The 19,471-nt window shown below is 50.7% G+C and overlaps 1 long non-coding RNA gene across 1 annotated transcript; it reads left to right on the forward strand.

Moving 5' to 3' along the window:
• Window positions 1–8,673: 8,673 nt before the first annotated feature.
• On the forward strand, window positions 8,674–13,313 carry LOC107309137. The gene is made up of 3 exons (XR_001553085.2): window positions 8,674–9,190; window positions 11,746–11,938; window positions 12,523–13,313. It is a non-coding gene; the product is annotated as an uncharacterized LOC107309137 (long non-coding RNA).
• The last annotated feature ends 6,158 nt before the right edge of the window (window positions 13,314–19,471 follow it).

Genomic DNA, 19,471 nt, shown 5'->3' on the forward strand with positions numbered 1-19,471 from the left:
GAAGTCGCTGTCATTCCCCCTGCTAATTTGGCAACGCTTTAGCCCCTTTTCTTCCTTCATTGTAGCCAATAAACGGATCCCATTTTGACTTAGCGTACTCCTTTCCGCATTCTTCCTCGTGGCCAAAAGCAAATATTTATTCCCCGCATATTTTTCCTTTTCTTCCAGGCTCCAGCTCTGAAACCTGTGGATTTCCTCCGAGCAAACGGAGCTCGGCTGGCACGAACCGGGCCGGTTTGTTTTCCTCCGCTTCCCGAGCCGCTTCCCCGCATCGCCCTGCGGCGGGACGGGGACGGGGTGGAGGTGGGGGGGGGGGGCAGGGGAAGGCGAAGGGGCGGCAGCTCCGTGGGGCAGCGCTGCTTTCCATACGGGTTAGACACGGCTAGAGGCCAAGGTCAAGTTGAAAGCTGCAGCCTAGCCAATGTGAGAAGTGTCATTCACAGCCCGAAGATGTGTCTGATTTGTTCAAAGCGGGGAGCCATGAGAAAAACGATCTCCCCAGCTCGCCTCCCCCAGCCCGCCCCCATTCGCCCTTCTCTCTTCTCTCTCAGCTCCGCTGCTCGCTTATCTGCCCCGGCTCTTCCAGCCTCTTCCATCGGGAAGGAGAAGCCATGTGAAACTGCAGCTCTGAGCCCCGGTGCGAACTGTACAAGTGGTGGAGAGGGGGAGCGGGGGGAGGAGGTTGGGGGGGGGATGGGGCATCCGGTCTGCTGAGTTTTGGTGGTTGTTTTTTTGTTTTGTTTACCCACTTGGACCCGTTCCAGCTCTGTGTGCAAAAGGGAGAAGGGAGATCAGATTAAAGAGATCTCTTTCCCCTCTTCCGTGTATCTCTTCCCAACTCCAGGGCTCTATTTATCGCTAGGAAAGAGGGCCGTGCTTTTCAGCGCTGATAAGAGCGGAGATGCAGCCGTACCCTTCCCCTGTTGTTGTGACGCGGGTGGGAGCCCTGCAATGGTACCGTTCCCTCAAAATATCCAAAATTACGGGTACGTGTTCGGCACCAAAAAGAATCTATTGTCGGACACGGGACCTGATGCGTTTGTTTTGCTTCCGAATTTTGTCAGGACTCACTTTTAATAAATTACTGACACCGAGAGGGGAGCTATTTCATCCCCCAACCCCCCTCCCCAATAACTAGTTGAATTCCCCAGCTATGGGGTTGTAATTCCTTCCTGCCTTAATGGGGATCTGCCATTAAATATCAGAAAAGAACCGTGAGGGCTGAAGGCATCGGGCAGAACAGATGTTCTCCGAAAATCGTGGACCCTGTAATGAACACCAGGGATAAAATAGGCTTGAGCCTATCCCCTCGCCATGACAGCGGTGTATTTATGATACTATTGTGCTTCATTCCTTACCAATTCTAGGGGAGCTCCTATTTTATTTTATTTTATTTTTATAAAACGAGTTTTAGGACGTGCTAATTAAATTAATCAAGAGTAAGCAAGAGTTTACTTGAAGCCACCAATGGGTTTTGGCCATTCTCTACAAACGCTTAACTGTGGGAATTGGATTCGAGAGCAGAATGAAATGGCATCCGAAAGACCACGTAAATCTTAAATGCTATATTTTTTTCAGTATATATATTTTTTTCTTCTCGTAGGAAGTAAGGCTAAGATACACCAACCACGCTCCTATGACAGAGAGCCAGCATTTTCCAGGAGCTCTGTTGCAAACCTCCAAACCGCTTTTCATTTACATAGCGCGCAAAACATCTTGGAGAGAAACACATCCGTGAAGTCGTTTCCTCTAAGACGAGCATTAATATTTTGGGGGGCGAGGGGATGGACAGCCTTGATCACTAGGGGGGGGGTTAAAAGGCGCTGGATCCCCTCGGAACCGGACCGTTTTCATGCGATTTTCACACTCGTCTCAGCGCGCAGCCATCCCTGCGGCAGATATCGCAACTGGTTGCGGTGGCAGATGCGTCCCCTGGCTGCGCTGGGGTCACACTCCCGTCACCCAATCCGCAGGTGTAAGCCGAGGGCAGAATTTGCCCCCTATAAGCTCTCTGAACGCAGCCACTGTGCGCCCTTGACGCCGTGAAGGCGAAGATACAGCCTTGTCCCGCCGAGGGCTGCAGGATTTTGGCCTCAAACGGGAAATTAGAAATGATTTGTAAATCTCTCCCTGCGGTACGTACAGAGCCACTCGTTTTTCTGAAGAGGCCTTGCAACGTCCCTGCGCTTCGAGTAGCAAGAAGTGCTTTCAGCTGAATGTCAGACTTGGACAAAAAAAAAACCAACCCCAAAACCAAGAAAAAACAAAACAAAACAAAACAAAAACAACCCAAAACAACAACAACAAAAAGCAAACCGAAAAACAACCCCGTGTTTGTCAGCACGTATTACCTGGGAGGCTTTTTAAGCTCCGTCCCTTTGTGTGACAGCACTCGGAGTGCCCCACCGAGGGGAGCCGGACTTCTTGGGGGCTAATCAAAGGCGGACGGAGACGGAAGAAAAGCTGTAGTCAGAGGAAATTCACTCTTACTTTCCGTTCCATTGTTTCGAGCTAATTAATGAGCATTGGGGAAAAAAATAATAATCGGGGCTGATGGCTGAAAATATGTGTTTAACCCAGAGCTAAATGTCTGCAAACCTGCTGAAAGAGCTGAGCTGATTATTGAGCGTGATCTTCGTTACTAATACGAATCTCCGTGTCCCGGAGCCCAGGAGCCCTGGGGAGACACGGGAATCAAGTGATGGCAGGAGAGATTCTTAATCGAATCTGATTTTCATGAGCGAGCGAAGTTTACCTGCCAGAAGGGCAATTGGGAGGAGAGCTGTCACCGCTGTTTTCTTCTACAATTTCTAGAGCATCACGGATGGAGATAAACATTCCTGAACCCGTCTTAAAAGACACTCTGTATTTCAGTATATTCATGTGTTTCTAATGGAAGTGAGCAGCTTTACGAGCGGGGTTCGCAGGACATCTTAACTCTCTCCCTCCCACCGCGTGTTGGGGGGGGTGGGTGGAGATGAGAGCTGCAAATTAGGGAGAATTCGTAAATGAAAAGGCAGACTGGGAAGGGGTGTGTGGGGGGGGGGGTAAGGAATAGCGGGAAGATTTGAGGACTTAATCCCGCATTTTTCTTAGGTAAAAATAGGCGTCCCACCGCACTTTGGGCGCACGTTCGGTGCGGACCCACCTATGTTGTCAACTCAAACTCTTAGGCTGCCACCTCCTATAAATCAGGTGTGCTTGAAAAGAGCCGAATGCCGATCACGGGGAATGCGGGACACGGGAGTGATCTCCGCAGAGCACAGAATCTCAGATCACCTCTCTTTGTATTGTTTGATTTTTTTTTCCCTAGGAAACACGCAGGAGGTGTTCCACGCAATTAAAGCGAAAATGCAACAAGCCTGATTTCTTTCTCAAGCACAAGGTCTATATGCTGGGTTGGGTTAGGTTTGCTTTACTATTATTATTATTATTATTCTGTGATCTTTTCACCAATGTGTTTCCAGCGGGTGCGATCGCTTTCTGTTCATATTCGGCGGCTGGAAGCACAGAAATCCGTCTCTCCACGTTGGCAGAGAGCAGAAAGGATTTCCCTGTGGCTGCCGTGTGCAGGCACGGCCCTGCAGCCCTCCCTGCCTCTGTGTCGGCCGCGGGCTGGCCGAACGCAGTGATAAATCTCACCTACCACCTCCATCCACGTTGTCTCGCCATGCAAACCGAGACGGATTCCACCGCAACCGGCTCTTCCCGTCCGCACAAAGGGAGCCGGGAACATTTTCATTTTAGCCTTTGCGAATGGCGATAAGCGAGGAGGCGGACACCCACCGCAGCAGTTTATCAGGTCGGTTACATCTGCCTTTGGAAATGCTTCAGTACGAACGGGAAGGAACAGTGGATAAATACACTCAAATTAACGTGCCTTGGTAATTGTTGGACTAACCTCCGATTTTCAGGATTTAGAGTTTGGAGACTGTCTTCATTTTTGCCTTATCACGTCTATTGAAAAAGAAAACAAGCCCTGTGTACAGCGAGCTGCAATGGTGTAGCCTCTATTTCTGCTGGAAGCGTGTAATAATTGCAACCACACGATCACATGGTGTATTGTTGCAGCCTGATTGCAATTAAACATATCCTTCCACCTTTTTCATTACCAGATTTTAAAAGACGAGGAAGAAATTATTCCTGAGCTTCAGGCCCACTATGTGCCGTCCTCTTTCCCTTCCAGCGGCTGTCGGGGACGAGCTGAAGTCGCCCCTTCCTTAACAGTGTAGGAGAGAGCGCTTCCCCAAAGTGCCCCCCCGCATTCCCGCAGTACTGTGACATTCCCACAGCAGCACTCAGTGGCTGCAGACGTTGCGGGGTCTTTATTTCTTGATACGGACTCCAGAGCTGTACTTTCACCTAAGGAAAAGCAGCGAGGCTCGCAGTGCTGAGGGCGGCTGTGTGTAATCTATACAGAAAGAAAGGGGAGTGAAAAAAAAAAGAAGAAATCATACAGGAAATATTGGACATGTTTGCCTTTACTGGAAGACAGCTGTTTGAGTACATTCTCCAAGAGGTTGTGTTTTTTTTTTTTGTTGCCTTTTCAGAAGTGGTTTTAGTGATTAAAATGTTGACTTGATGGAGGCAGTTTATCTCTAATGTCTGGGTCTGTCTAACAGCTCTTTTTCCTCACTTTTGCAGTCCCTTGCTCCGATGAAGCTTCACATACGCGGGGCTCTCATCGCGGCTGTCTTAAGAAATATCCCATGAGATACGGGGGCTCAGAGCACTGAGGGCAGTGACTGCTTGCTTGGGCCACGAGTGGAGGTCTCCACGGAGAGGAAAACAAACCCCACAAATAAACCTCTGCGTCCAGCAAAACCTCGCAAGTTTACTGCAGGTTGGGAGACCGAGGGAAGGAGGATGGATGGAAGGGGCTGCCCTTCCCCTCAGTAGCTGGCAGTACTCATCTCCTGTCTCAGTGACGCCTCCAAGGGGTCGGGTGGCTGCGGAGAAGGCAGCTCGGGGACCACGGCTCTCCCTGCCCGGCCTCGTGCCCGTCTCCATCCCCAACTCTTCCCCGACTGGGAGACGGTGGACTCTGTTGCCAGGCATAGCCGGAGCTCCGCACCCCGTCGGGCCCCGTCGAGCTGCCCTGTGGTCTCGAGGGGCGACGGTCAAGGCCCTGTATGGCCACCTGGAGCTGGGAGGCGGCCCCGACCCTATTACACCTGTGCCCAGCCGCCGTGCCGTGTCCACGGACCAGTGCTTCCCTTCTCACACCGAGCACCAGCCAGCCCCACACCGAAGAGTTTCTCCCCAGTGTCAGCGTGTGTGTGTGCCTCTCACCTTTAGAGATGTTACGTTCCCCCAGAGCAAGGGAGAGGAGGCACCCCTTGGTCCCAGGATGGGGTTCCCATCACCCCCTATGTGTCCCACTGCTTCACGCGTGGGTGGCCAGCTGGCCTCGGCTGAGAGCTCTGCAGCGTCTACGTGCCCTCGGCTCAAGCCCTGGGTGCTCCCGGCTTCAGCCACCTCCGAGCAGAAAGTTACCCGATACCGCGATACGATCCCGTGTTCTCCAATTAGCTTTACATTTCACCATGCACACGCATTTCTGTTAAAAATTTTATTCGGTAAAACACTAGTAAAACCGGAGTCTAGAAAATGCAATCTAGCGCCTAGAGTACATTTCTCAGGTATATATATTACGTGCTGCCTTTAATAACAACAGGCATTTGCTACTTTTCATATTAGATGGAACTAATGTTTTTCCACCCATACCGTGAACACGTTCTCCAAGCAGGAATTATACAGTATTTTCCTTTAAACAAAGCGTGCCAAATGCATGCTAGCCGATAACTTGCATCTCTGGGTAAATATATTACTCCCTTTATTTTTGCTGAATCATGAATTTTTTTCCCAAAGCTTATTGTATTTTATGTCTTCTTTAGATAAGCACTTACATATGTGGCCCTGTTGCGGGCTAAATCCCATTCTTAAATACCCGACAGCTGACTGCTCTTCCAATACGTTCTTTACTCTGGAAGCGACCCAGATCTCTGCGTTTGAGCCCTGCTGTTATCCAGGACGTTGCTGGGGTGAGCCGGTCCCTGATGACCCCTCACACGGCGACTCCCACCTGGGCACAGCCACCCGTGTTCCCGGACCCACGCACGGCACTGCGCTGAGCCCAGACAATGGGCCGGGGGCTCCCATTGTCTCCCGGGCAGGAGGAGCAGCCCCAGCCCGGCAGGAGCAGCCCGAGATACCCGAGGAGAAGGAGCGACGGCGGTGCCAAGCTGCTGAGCGGAGCTGAGGGCACACGCCGGGGTTCCCACGCTCTGAAGACAATTCGCAACGTCCCGGGAGCCAAAGTGTATTTAGTGCAATAGTGGCACAGAGAAAAGGGAGTGGTCTCGTAGCAACCTCTGTGACATGCAGAACAACGAGCGGCCGAACAATGAAGGTCCGTCTCTAGCTGAGCGTGCCCCCTGGTCCTAAGCGCTGATACCTAAAGGAAGAAATTCCGCCGACTCTTGCACGCAACTCGAGGCCGTTTTCCTGCCGCTGTGCCAGCTCCGTGTCCCCGTTCCGAGTCGCTTCCTTCCCATTGTGAGCGAGGAAGATCCCCGCAGCCTGCCAGTAATTACGGATTGTCATCCACTCTCACAACGCCATGCTGGTTTGCGATGTGAAATCGTCTACCATCTCCTGGCGCAGCCCTCTGCCAAACCTGAAACTAACTGAATAAATAACGAGTAAAAAAAGAAATGAAAGAAAATAATAACAGCTGGTTCTAACGTAAAGCTACATCTCGTAGGTCGTGTTGCAAAGGAAAAGTGCAGAGTGATGTGCCTTTGCCCAGCAGAGGTGTCCTTGTTCACCAGGTGCGAGTTCTCCCTCTCTGACAACCCCGGCTATGGGGATTAGCTGGGGAAACCCGGGGTGAGGGCAGGGTGGGCAGGGAAGTGGTGAGTGGAGGGGCAAGGCCAAGGGTGGGAGAGCCTCGGAAGCAGATGGGGCATCCCCGGAGCCCTACCTGGTGTCCACCTGCTGCATGGGGAGTTCCTGTAACACTTTGGAAAGCGTTGCCTAAAAGGAATAATTTGGCGGTGAGGTGATGAAGGCACGAACAGACACGTCATCTGTACTTTGGATGATGTAAATATTTGGCAAATAAAGGAGAGGGAGCTTGTTTGACCCATTAACTTTAGTGGGAGGCTGGAGGGAGTGTGTTTCCGGGTCTGTAACTACCCCGGGGGTCACTAAAAGGGAGGTCAGAAGTTTGCTGAGGTTCCCCTGAAGTTTGGACACCACCGTGTCCAAAAGCCACGTTGTTTGTGGCATTACATGAACAGCTTTGAATCAAGTTCGCATCCTCCAGAGAATGGCAAAACCACGGCAGAAGGGAAAAAAACAAACCAAACCAAAACCAAAACCCAATAATTAGCTGCTATCGGGGAAGAAATCACTAGGCATACAATGCTCTAGTGAGAGAGTTAAGATGAAGTTGCATTTACCGGGAGAGGAGAGAAGGAACAACAGATTGTACTATATATACTTTTTACTATGACCACAGGATGGAAACCTTAAAAACTGTGAGCAAGAATACCCCAGCTAACATGAAAGTTGCCTATATAGAAAAAGAGAATCCCATATAACTCCGCAGCGGAAATCAGTTAGCAAGTATCTTCTGCCCGTTTGCAAACATCAAATGTTCCTGCCATATGTCCGTTCTTATTTGTATGCCGGCTGAGAAACCTGAAACGTATACATGCGATATTAAAACAAAACATGAAAGATTTTCTCTGAAATCTGTGAAAGGGGAATGTAGTCTGAGGCGGAGGTAAAAGGAAGTTAAAAAAAGAAAACAACCCAAGTGATGCTATTGCCAAAACCTTTAATATTGAACAACACAGCTGAAGCTTTTATCACGGTACGAAATTTATAGCCTAATAATTCAAACCTGTGTGCTCACAACAAGATGTCTCTGCCCCTATCTGGGTACCGAAGGGATGGTTTTACTTTCTGAGGTGTGGAGCATCCCTGCAGGTCCCTGCGGCCTCTGGGGTTTGCAGGTGAGGGAAGGGCAAGAGGTAGGAGAAAGGAAAGAGGATGGAGGCTATTTGGGTTTTGAAGTGGATTCTGATAGGTAAGGTGTGGATTAAAATGGGATCTCTGCATAAATCACTGAAGGAACCAGACTACGGGGACAACCAAAAACCCCAAAACCAGGAGCTGAATGTGTGGGATCGAAGAGCATTAGTGTGAGTCCTTCCAGGTAATCTCCAAGCCTACTCCTGAGCATCTTCATTAGCTGGGCAGGCGGTGGGGCTACCCGTGTCTCAGCTGCTGCACAATGAGGTATTGGTTGGGAGACCGGAGGTGAGCCGAACATCCTGAAGGGGGAAAGGTGGAGCGGGAGGAGATCCCTAAATTTGTACCCACGTAGCTAAGAAGAAAATGAGACCGTTTCTAGCGTCAGAGGGACTCGCTGCAAGTTGGCAACGCTCGTCGAGACCAATAGGTCACCTGTCAGATGGGGTCATCTGGGATCCCCCCAGCAAGGGGTCGGTGGCTCAGGTGCCAAAACGTGTCACCGCTCTCTGGGAGAGTCTAATGTCCTCTGCCTGCTGGGACACCCCGTCCTCTCCCCGGACCCGCGGTAGAGGCAGACGCTAACCGCGATTTAGAGTCCTCCCCGCCTCCTCTGCCCGCTCCCGGCCACATCCACCGCTCAGGGAGCAGCAGGAGGGTCTCCAGACAATCTCTCGCCCCTCCCGGGGCAGCTCCCTGCCCGCCCCGGCTGCTCCCGAGCCTCTCATCGATAACCATCGGCTATTTGCAAGGGTAAACAGCGACAGAGCCGGCGGCACAGGCGAGGGAGGGAGGGAAGGAGGGGGAAAAGCCTTGTCTGCCTCGGGAGCACCACCCGTGGCACAGCGAGCGCTGCGGCGGGCAGAGCCGCACGGAGAGCAGCGGGCGGAGGGGTCGCGGGCGCGGGGCCGAGCCCAGACTGATCTGGGGGGGGCCCGTCCCGTCGGGGCAGGTCCCGGGCGGGGCCGGGTGGTGGCGGCGGCCTCCAATGGGGGCTAAAGGGGGCCGCTCTGTGGGGATGCCCGCTTCCCGCTGCCCGTTACCCGCTGCCCGCTACCTGCTCCGCTCTGCTCGGCGGCTCTCGGCGGGAGGCAGCGGAGGAGAGAAGCGGCCGGAGAAGAAGACGGAGCCGGGCTGCCGAGAGCCGGTAAGCGCCTGCCCGTGGGCCGGGGGAGGGCGGGCTGCAGTGGCGAGGCTTTCCCGCTAGATGTCTGCGCAGCTAATGATTGCGGAGGGCTCTGCCCTGCCCGAGTGTAGCCCCCGAGAGGGCGACCCTCCGGCCGCTTTGAAGTCTGCCATCCCTGGTTCATATGAAACTTCTTTTCCCCCTTCCAACCCCTTTTCTTTCTCTTTATTTTCTCGTTCTTTAACGAGCTCTGTGCAGCTTAATCTCGAATGAAACACCGATTTCTCCACAGAGAGCGCGTTCTGCTGCACGATTCATGCTATTGGAATCCCTTTATGACCTTTGATGTGTTTAAATAACACGGTAAAGCTGTGCACACACCTCGGATTAAACTTTAATCATCCGAAGTCAAGGACGTCCAGGTGGTAAATGACTTTACTTTGACATTTCTACTTTAGAACAATATATGATCCCGGCGCAGGTCAGAGAGACGTTCCCGTTCTTCTCACCCTCAGAAGTGCAAATAATGCTTTTGCCAATAGAGATTAGAAACTCGTTGCTCCTGTTACCTTATTACAAAACAAAACAAAAACAACGAGCTCCCTGAAAACAATGATCATAACAGAAATAAAGAAAACAAAACTGAACCAAGAGTCATGGCTCCCAGGTTTCTAGTTCCGTAGCGTACCTTCAGACTCCTCAAAGGGCTGGGAAAGCCTTCCTCGCTGTTAAGCACCGCTCTGCCTCCCTCAGCGTGTGTGCGTACAGTGACCCATATAGGAACCTAGTGAAGGCTTTCGGATGTTTGTGTGTACGTACAGATGCATAAAATTGCGATCGTTTTAAACTTAAACATTTCAAGTTGGCCAACGACCCTGCGCGTTTCCTTATCAGAAAGCCTTGCCTCTGACCAGCTCCGTCCGAGCTCAGTGCTTAAACCCCCCTCAAAATCCTCTGCAGGGTTTCCTTCTGGTCCCTGCAATGAGGACACGGCACTTGAGCCCAAGGTGAGCTGCTCCTCGCGAACAAAAAGCGCAGCAAATGATGTCTGTTTAATAGAAATCTGGAACTCTTTATTTGCTACGCCGCTAGCACCTGGTTTTAAATCAGACAACTTTTGGTTAACACGTACAAGTGAGGGGGATTTGTGGGCCTTTTTTATTGGCAATCAATCGGTGACAGCTAATTTTTGTGCTGATTTTTACTAATGAATCCTTGCTTCGCCTTGACGTATGCTTGGAAGCCGTGGAGCACAGGGAATTAAAGCCAAACTTTCACACGGAGCTTTAGGTCCTGGGCTGTGTTGAAGGAAAGGCCCAAGCATGGGAAATCTCATCCTTTAAGAAGAATAAAAACGTTCTCATCGCCGGTTTGACCCACCGAGGCTTTACACGCACTCTGAAGGAAATTAAAATGTGAAGAAATACCGGGGAAATTATAGGAGAACCGGCAGGAGGGAGGTGGGCTCAGGCTGCAAACAGAAGGCTCCAGCGGGCAGCGCAGTCGCACGGGGAGGAAAGGTGAAAATTGGTCCCCGCAGTGGAGAGGGGGCAAGTTCAATTCCTCGGACACTGAACGCTCGCAGCCCGGCGACCTTCACGGCACACAAAGGGAGATGAGAGAACAGCCGCCTTGGAGGCGCGGCGGGAGGAAAGCAAAAAGGGCATCGGCGCCTTCCTGCTGGACTCTGCCCCCTAGTCCCGCTGGCTGAGTGGTGCCCCACGGGTCCCCCTGGGTGCAATGGGGCATAGAGGGGAAGAAGCCTAACGCGATCACCAGGAAGAGCCGAGGCTGTGCACCGACCTTGTAGAACCCCGGGGACCTTACGGCGGTGGTTTCGTGGCGTTCGGAGGCGTTCAAGAAGAAATCAAACCTCTTCGCTCAGCTTCTTTTGTTAGAGCTGCGGGTGGAGGAGCCCAGATCTCTGCTCCGCACTCCCCGGCAGTCGGGCGCTGCGCAGAGCGCGTTACCTCCGCTGCCGTACAGGCAGCATTACCGCCCTCTGTATCGGCGCCTCTCTGTGTTCATACCTCTGCTCTAAGGATACACGGTCGCCATAACCGCAGCTCAACGTTAGACAATAAAGTGCTCGCTTATTTCTGAACGGTCCCCGGAAAACTCTCCCTAAAATCCCCAAGTCGGTTTATTTAGCTGTCCGCTCCTGTCCTCCGTTTATAATTACGAACCCGAGACGTTTAATGTTGGAAAAATACATCGGTTGTTTTATACCCGGACAGAGCCTTTACTTGTGAAACTCACTTCTTTAAAAAGAAGTAAATCTGGAAATAATTAACTCGTACAGTTGAGAACATTATGTTGCTTATACTGTAAACGTGTCCTTACACCTTTACAAGACGTTGCAGAGGACTTACTCAACTAATTGAAACTGTTATATGGCAGCGTTATGTATCCAACATTCTCGTTACATTTCATCTTTATGGACTTTGGGTTTTATTCCTTTCACAGTCTTGTGATTTTTTTTATTATTATTATTTTTATTTTTCCCTTTTTAACATTTTTTCCCTTTTTCTTTTCTTTTTTTTCTTCCCTCCCCCCCCCCGCCTTTTTTCTTTCAGCAGCCGGTTGTTTCATCTGCAAGGAGGGACACCAGAAAGGTTGTGAACGGAGAAGAAATGAAATATTACCCTCTCTATGGAAGGGTCATACCGTCGCGGATACAGCGCTGGAATAGGAGCTGGCTGGGAAAGCATCATTTATAACACAGCCAAAACACTTCTTCCCATCCCAAAACCTGGGAAAGGAATGAATGTATGTATACGGGAGGGTTTCTATACTAACTGGCCAGGGTGGTGGGACCTCTCATAACAATAATAATGATGATACCGATTACCGAACTCCTCCAGCTACATCTCCGAGCAGAGGAGCGGGGCAGGGCGAATTCGAATGGGCTAAGACATGTACCCATCCTTCTGGGCATGGGCGACGGTCAGCCCCAGGAAAGGACGTGATTTCCCCACGAGAGAAACGTTCCTCACGTGGGTACTGGGAGCAGGGAGCATCTGCGAGAGGGAGTGTGTGTTCGCACGCCGACCCGCTCCCCGCTCCTGCAGTCCGTTCGCCCTTCATGCCATGTGAGCCCACCGCGAGTTGCTCTCCCCGTTCCCACAGGGGTTCCGCCTCCGGGAGCTGATGGGGACTTTTGTTCAGCCCGGAATAAGTAGCACTCACATCGGTGCATACAAACGCCCGATTCACGGGAAATAAGGACCAGGATGTGGGCTGCTCTCTAGGCTCGTTTACGTCGAAAACGCAGTCCTGCACTGAATATATTATGTTATTTTCCTAGCAGGGGAAATGGGGCTCCTTCAGATGAATAAATGTTTCTCCTGCAGAGATCGCCCCGAAAAACCCGATTGATGAAGGCAAATACATGTCAGACGGGCAAAGAGAAGAAGGAAAATTCCCTAAATATCCAACGGGTCACTTACATGAGGGAACGATGCACATCGCACTCACATCTACAGTCCGATACACCACAGATGTGTTTGTCGATGTGCTGGACAGCATGTTTGAAATGATGTTTTATGCAATAGTGTTTCGAAGGGCTCGCGAGGAGGGTGGCCAGCGTGGCACATAGAACCGTGCAGCCAGGCGTTGTGCCCAGCAGCCGAGCCGCAGCGCCGTGCTTCCAGCCGGCTGTCAGAGAGAGGACCCGCCCTAGCAAAGAGGAGACGAACCTACTTCAAGCCTGTCACCGTGTGCTTCACAGAAAGGTGCGGCGAGGGCAGGGAGGGGGAGAGAGAGCGAAGGGAACAGGGGGAAACCCCGACGAGGTGTCGGGGCGAGGGCACCCGACGGGGAGCTGCGGGAGCGGCTGCTGGCGGGCCTCGGGCCGCGCAGGTGCCGGGGTTCCGCGCCCGCGTTGCCTTCGCCGAGCTCTGCGGGGCCCCTCGTAGGACCTGGACACCCGCCGCAGGCGAGGTGGGGGCGGCGGTACCGTCCCGTCGGGTTCCCGGCCCAGGAGGAGAGGTGAGAGCGGCCGTCGGCACATGTGCGCTGCACACACCGGCGCTGTCTCCTCTCGACAAAGTGGACCCGTGATTAATACCGGCGGACAGCTCCCCCCGACCCCTCTCCCCCTCCCCTTTTCTCCTCCCCTCTCGCCCACTCCTCCCGAGGTCCTCCGCTGGTTTCAATAAAAGGCAGGATCCGAGCTTTCTCTCGTTCGAATCAAAGAGGTGTTGCGATTGGCTGAAACGAGGGGCACACGGGGTATCTGCAAAGATATTTCCAAACAATACTCGGCCGAACCTCCCGAAGTTCCTCGGGAAGCGAGCATTGTCTGGTAAAACAATGACAGAAAATAAATCAGTCGTCGGGGTCCCCGTCGGGATCCCGGGGGTTTCAACCCGGCTCGGTAGCTTGGCTTCCCAGGCTCTCCTACTCATTAGAAGGTTAATAAGAGGCGCCGGAGACTTACCCGGGGGTAACAGCGGGGGGACCGGGCTGCCAAGCCCGCGGCACTGGGGGCTCTGCTAACAGCCGTCTGGTCAAAGCAGCTCCGCCTCGGCGGGGCCGTCCGTGAGCACCGGGGCTCTCCCGCTCCGCTCCGAGGGGCTCGGAGGGGGCATCACCGCCGCGTCGGGCGGCTGGGAGTGGGCTGCTTTCAGCGCGCTGCTCGGCCGCGGCCAACGAGTGTTTTTCGGGAGGGTAAGCGGGCGCAAAGCCTCTGTGCGGGGGTAAAACTCGTCTTGTGCGTGCGGTGAACCAGAGGAGCGTTTCCCTTCGGAGTAATATGGAATTTATCGACTAAAAAGCGAGCAAATAAACGTTATTCTGGAGCGTATTTTATATCCCAAAGACTGAATTCTCACGTCTTCACAGAGGCCTATAAATCTTGCTTTGCACCCGCTTACCCTTCCAAAAGAGACGGCGGAGCAGTGAGGTCCTTTTGGATACTCTCTGCTGATCCCCGCACCTCCCCGTCCCCCCTGAACACTGTGAGTATTCTGCTGCCTTGGTTGAATGGAAGCAAAGATTTTTATGGCCTCCACCGCGACTCCAGTTGAAGAGTTTCACTTGAGAGATGCGGAGATCAGTGCCCCAGAGCTACTTTTTCCGCTGGGGAGCTCAGAGCCCTGTGCAGAGCCGGTGTTGTGCCGGTCAGTGCCCTCATACCGCACAGCTCGTGTGCTGTACAGACTGCCACTCTCGGAGGGCCATTTTCACACGGGTTTTCACTCCCATACGGACACTCGTTCTAAATCTTGAGAGGCTCAAGCCCAAGGTAGAGAGAGCTGTCTAGAGATAAGTAACCCGCCCCAGCGCCGAACTCTTAATGAACAGAATGATCCCACTTTCATCTCGCCCCTCAGAAATACTTTTGCTTAGAAAGGACTGGCTGCTAATTGGGGTGTGCAGTTGCCTTTAATCTCCAACACAGCACTTGGAACCTACCCAGAATGAATTAAAATAAGTCTGATAAACAAGAAGTAAACATGGCTTCCCAGTAAAACCCGTTTTATGATCACAGCTTGTGTGCCACCTCCAAATATTAGGTTTAGGCATTTAGGGCATAAAGAGCAAACCCCTTTTCCAAAGCCGCTAATGCTCACATTTGGTACTGTTTTAATCTTCCCTATTAGAAGGACAAGGAAGGAATATCTTTTGTTCCAGTAAACTCTAGATGGAGTACAAATTTGCATGTTTACACATACTTTCGACGCTGGAACGATCCCCTAAATCTATGGATAAACACGTGGTTTATTTTTTATTCCTTTTTCCCTGAAAGCAGCCTGAGGGAGAGGAATAATCAGCAGAGGAGTTACTTTTTTTCTCTTTCCTCTTCTGCATCTCTGCTGGCGAGGAGAGAGAGCAGAGCCTGTGTAGAAGCGTGTGTGCGGGAGGGGCTCCGTCTAGCACCTCTGCAGACTTTCAGGTTTATACACAGCGAGATGGCAGGGACCACCGCTCCGAGCACCTACAGCTCCGGGAGCTGCGGATCCCTCTGTCGGCTTGTTTCTTCTATTTATAGAGTTTCTCCTGAACTCTCCCCCGGAGCGTGCCCGCTGCAGCGAGATCTGGTTTCCTGGGCGCAGCCCCATCCTTACCCAGCAGCAACGCGCTGCAAATGCCTCCTGCTAAAAAGGAGCCAGCCCGAGCCTCAGGATCCCGTTAAGGACCGGAGTCCTCCCCTGTGCTCCCGGCCAGAAACACAGCACTGCCCCGAGAGCCCCAGAGCTTCTAGAGAGAGCTGAAACCCCTCGTGTTTGTCAAAGGATTTCAGAAAACAGGTGAAGAATTAAGATAGGACTTAATGCCGTGCTTATCGCATGTAAATGAAATATTTAATCTGCCATTTCATCTCTCCTGTGTGCTCAAACACCTCCAAAAGTTCTTTGAACAAATATTTAGTTTCCAAGCTATAAATTCGTCTTATGCAAAGAGAAAGCTTTCAGGATCTCCAGTTTAAACTCGTTCCTACCACTTGTTGTGGTGCTGGGAATTATCAAACCGGTCAGCTTACCTTTCCCACGAGTGGTAATTAACAGAGAGCTGGGGGGTATGTGGGGAGGAATAAAACGAGGAATAATTGCATTCAAATACCGGGAGTTCACAAATTGTGATCAGCAGCCTCCCTACTTCATTCATTTATACAGTTGATTATTAATATTGTTCTCAGTATCTCCACAGCAGCTCTGAACATGGGGCAACCCTGCAGTATTTCAAGCTCCCCTAATCATTGTCAGAAAGGAAAATGGAGAAATAAAACTGTAAGGGAGGGAATCCTCTATGTCTTTCTCTGATCTATCAGGGGAGTTATCTAAACCAAGAGCTTCTTTTCCTAATCCTTCTTAGATCCAAGAAAAGCACGAGGGGATTGCCTGCTCTTTTAGATCACTGGTTTGGGATGGGATGGGACAGGGAGGGGGGAAGGAGGATCCTTACGAAAGGCTTCCACGGAGGTAGGTGCCCTCCATTTATGAAGGGGAGAAAGCTGGCTGTGGTGACAGTGAGTTAGTGGCTTTGACAGGCAGGTGAGGGGCCCCTTTCCCAGCCAGCCTTTGGTGGGAGGGTCAGGGGGGGAGCAGGAACCTTTTTCTCGGACCCTACACTACTTAGACAGCATTTATGGAAGGATAAAGCTGAACATTGGACAGGACTCCCTGAAGGAAAAGAACCTTTCAGTGGAGCCATCAACCTGTCATCACTGCAATAAAGGTGTAACACACAGGAGTGCTGGTAAGAGCCCAGGGTTTATTTCCTGGCCCTGTCACATGACATGGGGCCAGGGTTACCAAAGGTTACCCCTCACATGGAAAGGATCAGTGGCCATCAGGCAGAGCAGCTACTTCTCCTGCCTCCTTCTCATTTTCTTTTCATTTCAGCTCATGTGAGCATCTGTTAAAAATGGAAATCCACCCACCCCAATTCAGCTACAGCCATACAGGTGAGAAATACCCACTGCCCCTGGAACAGCAGCCAGCTCAGAGCCAAAGGCTGAGCACCTTTTTTCACCCACCTCACACTTCACTCCTTCTCCCAGCTGGTGGAAGAATGCTTCTTCAAGGGAGTCGTTCAGTGTCTTCCAAGCCAATCCCTCTACACTTGTATGCCTACATACTTTGGGAAATATGTGATGTTTATGCCTGGGTATTGCAGTGCCAGTCCTCTCATGAGTGTGAAATTAGTGCCAGGATTTCTGTGTGAAATCTAGACAAAGACTTGGGCCATTCCTTGTCACGTAATTTTTTGTCATGAGAGAGATGCATACTCTGTTATGGCTTCCTAAGCAGTGCGTATAGGCACAACAGGGGCAAGGACAAGGGAGGCCTGGAATCAGGGAAATAGAAGGGAAATAACCAGAGACTACAGAATTAATAAGAAAGGCTGTTTTCCACAAGAAGTTGGTTATGATGGCTTTGCTGTGGTTTCCTCCAGACAGACACTTGTCAGACAACACTGTCCTACCCAGGATGTGGGTGTAGGTAAATGACTTTCTATTAAACATTCTTGCAATAAAATCTACAACAGAACATAAGAGAGTGTAATGCATTGGTTATAGATCTTGGAGGTTTACATTACTTTTATAGAGGGTTTGGGCTATATTTCAGATTTACTTAGTGCTTACAGAACCAAGCAGTGGTGTGGCAGATGGAATATATTTGCCACCTCTAAAGAGCCCGAACCAAGGATAGGTCCTTTGATTCAGCTTTCCACCCCTCCAAAGTCCTGAGGCAAGGATGGCCAGGAACACTTGCCTGTGCCTGCTCTTCATGGGTCAGATAGACTAAGAATGGCCTTTGGGATTGCTCCAGCAGTGTGGAATTACTGGGGCTAATGAATCCTTCATTGTAACTCTTCATTGCTGCTCCTACTGCCACTGCTGCTTAGCACCATTAAACAGGACTCAATTTGGAGACAGTGGAAAACAGATATGTCCCCTACCCTAGTGAGTTTTCTATCTCTGGGAAAAGAGGTGGTGGATAAGCACTGGGGACAGCTAGGAAACACAAGATAGCAGCAGCTTGCTTGGCCATAGTCTGCCCTGGAAATGGATTGGGAACTTAGGTGGCTTGAAAAAGAGCTGACAGCAAGCAGCCATTTTTCTTTTCCTGAGAGGGAAATGGGAGATGTTTTTGCATGATCAAAATGGGTAAAAAGGGAGAGTGGTACAGGATAGAAGCCTGAGAGAAAAGCGTGAAGATTGCCATTCAAGAGAAATTCCTTCCAGTCAAAATCTGCTCTGATGAAAATCGGGCTGTTTCCATTTCAGATGTTGCACAGCAGCTGGGATGCCCCTAAGCAGATGAATTGGATTACAAACTGGATTTGTCCCTTTTCCAGATACAGACTTGTGGAGGAGTGCTGTAAAGTGATCCTAATGAACGGGGTGAGCGGGTGGGTTTTCTGAGCTTATTGTCCTTAAATATCAATATGAACAATGAAGATGTTGTTCCTCTTTAAAATACTACTGGCAATAATGTTCAAAGTTTTCTTTACCATAGAAAAAACTGCCAACCGGTCACTACTGCAGCCATTACCACAAAGTAACTGATATTTTACAGGCCGGGAAGTGGAGTCGGAAAGATTAGGGCTTGCCCAAGGCCACAGAGCCAGCAGTCAGGCAGGAAAGGAGCTCCAGATTTCCTGGCTCCCACTCTCCTCCTAAATTCATCATCCACACTTCAGTGCCTTCTAAACAGACTTTTTTTTCTGAGATTAAAAAAAAAGAAAAGCCTTTCCAACTGGTTAAACTGCGTCACGAGGTTCGGTCCCAAATCTCTGCCATGGAATCAGGGCTGGAATGTGATTTAGCACAGTTTGGAGATGCTGCTTTGGATATATCCCATACAACAGTACATGGCATGTGAGTGCTGTGTAAATATGGCCACAGTCTCAGTGGTTTGAGCTGAGCAGAGTGGTCCGGACAGGAGAGCAGCAGTGTGGGTCAGAACAAGCCCACATGAGCATGGATAACACCAAGGAAAGTTCATTGTTGAGGATTCAGGGCTTGTATGCAGCAAAAAATATCCTGTCACTTTAGCTAGAGTTATGTCCGTGCACCCATTTACATAGGCTGCCGAAGAAGTAATGTTTGGTTAAACTGTTCTATAGGTGACGTTTCCATAGATGACATCCCCATTCCTGAGTCATTACTATTTTAACATGCTGGCTGGTTGTCGTCTTGCTGACTAAAATGCTGCTCATACAGAAATGAGAAGCTTAAGCAGGAGTAAATACATAAGTAGGGTATCCGGGTAGCATAGCATTTAGCTGAGGGCCATGATTGATGATTCATCTTTGATTTAGCTGATGTAGCTGAAGAGGTTACTGCTGTTTTTGCTCCAGCTGTAAAAGGGGGATGTCTGCTCCTCAGCCACCGTGTCCGGTGTGTTAATTTAAACTGAAATCATGTTAGGTTAATTAATAACAGTAGCTGTGAATGAAGCAGCTGAAGGTAGAGATCTCTTCTGCCCTGTCAGCAAAGCTGTCAGGGCTCAGGAGTCAGAGATTCTAATTAATGTGTTCCAGCAGTGGTTTCTATAAACCTATTTTCCATCTCACTGTGGTGGACTATGAGATGCTGTGTCCATCAGCTGTGCTGTCATAGCTGTGAGGTGCTAAATTGCATCTGAGTGCATCATTATTTCTCAAGTGTTCCGTCAGGCACAATGGGGGTGAGCGGGTCTACTCTGCTCAAACAAGGCCTCCTCCATTTCCAGAGAAATTCTACCCAACCTCTGTCCAGAATTTAAGTGCCCTGCATTGTGGTTTCAATTTAAAATCTACATGGAGACTTATGGGAGCCCTTTGTCTCATCCGAGTTTAATTTGATTA

This window comes from Coturnix japonica, chromosome 2 (genome assembly GCF_001577835.2).
Source record: "Coturnix japonica isolate 7356 chromosome 2, Coturnix japonica 2.1, whole genome shotgun sequence".
In the NCBI taxonomy this organism is placed as follows: domain Eukaryota; kingdom Metazoa; phylum Chordata; class Aves; order Galliformes; family Phasianidae; genus Coturnix; species Coturnix japonica.